Below are 4,299 nucleotides of genomic sequence, written 5' to 3'. Positions count from 1 at the left end.
ATGAGAATAGAATGCATAATCATGTGTGAATCCTGGAACCAAAACTCAACAAGAGTATCACATTGATGTTCATTAACACATTTGGGAACACTTGCTACAATTTCAGCCAAAGACCTCTTGTTATGATTGAAATATTTATTCTTCAAACAATACTTATACGCTCTCCATTTTTTGTTAATAGTCAATAGGATCCGGTCTCGTGTAAGTTGTTTCGTCTCATTGGGGTAGATAAATTTCTCCTTCAAAAATTAAAATTGGCAGTCAGCAAAGTCAAATTAACAGTCTTGAATAGTGCTATGAAAATTTTACCTCAAAATTCCTGTAAAAACTGCCGCACATCTCCATTTGGCCCTGCATGCAAGACTATTACAATGGCATATAAATGGACCATATACATCACACTAGGTATGTGCTTAAACATGTTTTTAGCTCACAAATTATTTTAAATTGGCTAGTAGATTCAGGAGGCTTGTTTGGTAATAGATCATCAATCTCTGGAGGGCCTTGTAATTTTCTTCATTTGGTTGTACACTTTCAGCAGCTTGCACTGGGATGTTTAGGCTTCGAAGCCATCAAGGTATCCTCGACATAATATCTTCATAAAAAATGTGAAAATCATATGTTACGGTCATGCATAGAAACATATGGCAAGTCATGCATTGCACTGCATTATCTAATACACAAGTAAACCATGAGAAATCCAATAGGAACCTAGCAGACACTACAATAAAACCGCATAAATATCAAATGGATCTAGCAGAAATAGACCGCCTTCTGTGCAGAGAGCTAAGTCTACTTATATGTCATCTTGTCCACATTAGTTTACACGTCTGATGTCAATATACATGTAGAAGTTACTGCAACACACATAGCAACATACAAACCTGTGAACAACAATCTTTTAGTGCAAAATTTGAGAGCTGCTGATTGAAAGCTCCCTTCAGCTCAGATGCAAGAATCAAAACTAATGATATAGTGGGACTGCACTAAGATGAGGTAGGAAATAGGACAGAATAAAATTACTACAAAATAGCAGAGTACGTTGTAGCCTGTACAACTAAACACTATCATGTTTTATGCTCCAGATAAATGAAATGTGAGGTTATTTGCTCAGCCAATCTAACACCACTTCTACTACTTTTGAGTTTTTCCATATACAAATTTGATTGGACCAAATAGTGCTTACTTCCTTCAAGAAAATCTGTCAGAATTCATTTCTGGGAAAGCAAACAATTCGACAAACACTTATAGTGCATTGCCTACATGTAGGAAGTAGGAGACGAATGAGAAGAGGATCGAGACTTGAGATGAACAAATGAAGGAGGCCACTTTGGTTTATATAATGATGACAAAACAGTAAGGGCTATGGGATTCAAGGCATCACCTCCTTTGACGTGTTGGACACTGAAGATGCTGGATGGAGCGACTGCTTGCAGGGCGGTGTGCCGGCGGAATACGCGGTGGAACTTCGGGTGAAGGATGAGACCGGCGTGGATGCGGCTTCATGACAGTGAGGACGACGTCGGGAGGAGCACGACTTCATGACGGAGAGGACGACGGACACCGACGGGGCTCCAGCTACCGAGCTTGTCGATGGAGGAAAACGGGAGTCGGCTGCAGGCGGAGCTAGTGGGGGAGGGAAGCGCTTGAGGGTTAGGCTGCTACCGCTCGGTGTGCGGGAATGGGCGGCACACCGGGTGGTGTCGCCGGCGCAGATTGGAATCAGGAGGTTGGGTAAATGGGGGAGGTGGGCAGAAGGCGTGCGGCGTGGAAAAATATCCGGTGTCATATGCGGAGATAAAAGTTTGAGAGACGCGGGGAGCCTTGCACGGTAAAGAAAATAAATTTGTAAGACCAACTTTCGTTAAACGAAAATAGTCTGGGACATCAAATTGTTTTTTAGGTCCGTGAACGTCAAATTTGGTTAAGCACAGATATTGAACGTCAATAGTTCGGGAGCGCAAATTAACCACATATATGGGTTGTGTTAAAAAAACAATGGACAAATTTTTTTCCGGGTGTTCCATTTATTGGCTCAATATCTATTCTTCATTATTTTTGCAAAAATATCAAACCTTTTTTTGGAAAAAACTTCTGATCTATTCATCATCTATCAAGGCAGTACAAAGAACACTACAAGTAAAAATTATATCCATATTCAGATTTGTAGACTACCTAGCAACAACTACAACCAATGAAGCGATCTGATGGCGTGCCGCCGTTATCGCCTCTCGCTCGATGGAGCCAAGCAAAACTTGTTGTAGTAGACAATTAGGAAGTCATCGGGCTAAGCCCAATAGAAACAGCGCACCAGAACAAGAACCATCACCCATAAAGAGAAGCGTAGAATGGAAGGATGTAATATGAAGACACACAAACACAACCGAACGAAGACCGGATCCAAGTGAATCTATCAAAGACAAACCCTGAACGAATCCCACAAGATCCGCCGGAGATGCACCTCCACATGCCCCCCGATGATGCTAGACGCACCGCCAGAACGGAGGTAAGCTGGTAGAACCTTATTCCAACTTCAGGGAGTTGTCGTCGTCTCGTCTTCATGAGGAGTGCACAAACCCTAAACATACGCGAAAAATATCTAGAAAACAGAGCAAGTCCTCCCGTCGGCAAGCGCCAAGATCCACCGCGCTTTCACGGCTCTAAGGTCACATAAGACCTAACCCTGCGACGGCTCCGACGGGAAGCGTGAAATCTCATATTCACTTACAGCCACAAGACACACAAGCCGAAGTGTTACTTTATTGGGCAATATACATATCCAAGTAATATCCACAAAGTTGAATAAGAAGTATAAAGGCAGTGGAAGATCGAAGAGGCGGAGTGCGACAAACAACAATAAGGCTGGCATTCTCGAGCTATTGGTGTGACTTAGGCTGGACAAAACGAGCGGGCTTTTTGGCATGCATGTGGCTCCCTCGGGACCGGACCATTTGGTCCTACCCGCGGTTCCTATTTAATACGACGGTCGATGGTTGTCGACCAAACCTGCAACCCCCTTGGTCACTACGTGTATTTGGCCTGGCCAAATAGTGCATGCTCCCTCTTCTGATTTTTTTGTTTTTCTTTTGATGTTTTATTTTTGTTTCCTTTTTAATTTATTTTTCCTTTTATTTTTCCTTTTTCATGTTTGTTTTTCTTTCCTTTTTTTATTATTCAATTTTTTCCTTTTTCATTAGGCAAACATCTTTTTCAATTTGAGAACATTTTTCGAATTTTGTGAATCTTTTTCAATTCAGGATTACAAAAGGGTTCTAAAATAACAAAAAATTGTGAAAGGTGAATTTTCAAAAATAGTTCTTGAATTCAAACTATTTGTAATTTCAAAAGAATGAACATTTTTAAATTTTAATGATCTTTTAAATTTGCATTTCTTATAATAATTAAAAATATTTGTATTTAATAAAGAAATTTTAAAATAGATGAACAGTTTTAGAATTGATGAACAAAATTTGCATTCATGAAAAAATTAAAATAATGTAAGGACACAATTTCAATTTATGGACAGTTTTCTGAAACAATGAACAAAAGTCGAATTTTATGAACATTTTTTAGTTCGATGAACAAATTCTGAAATTTGATGAACATTTTTTTAATCCAACGAACAGAAAATTGAATTCGATGAACATTTTTTTACAAAGATGAACAATTTTTTTTAATCAATGAATAAAGAAATGTTGGGGAATTTAGAAAGAAAATTCGTGAAAAATGAGAAAGTAAAGAAGAAAAAAGAGAAAAGAAAAAGGCTAAAAGGAAAGAAAAGAAGGAAACAGATAAAACGAAAAATAGAAAAAAAAACGAAAGGAAAAAAAGGAAAAATGGGACAGCCGATGCGAACGTCCAGAGCGCGAGAGGGGTTCGCGCCAGCTCGGAATATTCTATTTGACGTGCAATGCGTCAAACTGCCGTCACTTCACACAGGGGAGCTACCAGCAGGAACGCGATGGGCAGGTCCAGTTTTACGAAGACAAGTGCACGTACAACCACAACTAGCCAGCCGGTCTTGGGAACATTTTAGAAGGTTCCCTGAAGCATTTTTTCTTTTACTCTTTTTTCTCTTTCTTTCTTTTTTGTTTCTGTTTCTTCTTTATTTTTTCTTTTCTTTTTTTCGTTTTCTGTTTCTTTATTCTTCTTTTTTCCTTTATCCTTTTCAAGGTTATTATCTCTTTTTTAAACCAAGTTCATGTTCGAAAATTGTTCTTAATTTTAGAAAAAAATTCTTGCTTTTGAAAAATGTTCAACATTTCAAAAAAATATTAGTTTTTCTAAAGTGGTTATAAA

The sequence above is a fragment of the Triticum aestivum genome, chromosome 1B (assembly GCF_018294505.1).
Source record: "Triticum aestivum cultivar Chinese Spring chromosome 1B, IWGSC CS RefSeq v2.1, whole genome shotgun sequence".
Lineage (NCBI taxonomy): Eukaryota > Viridiplantae > Streptophyta > Magnoliopsida > Poales > Poaceae > Triticum > Triticum aestivum.
Note: the sequence above shows the minus strand (reverse complement) of the source record.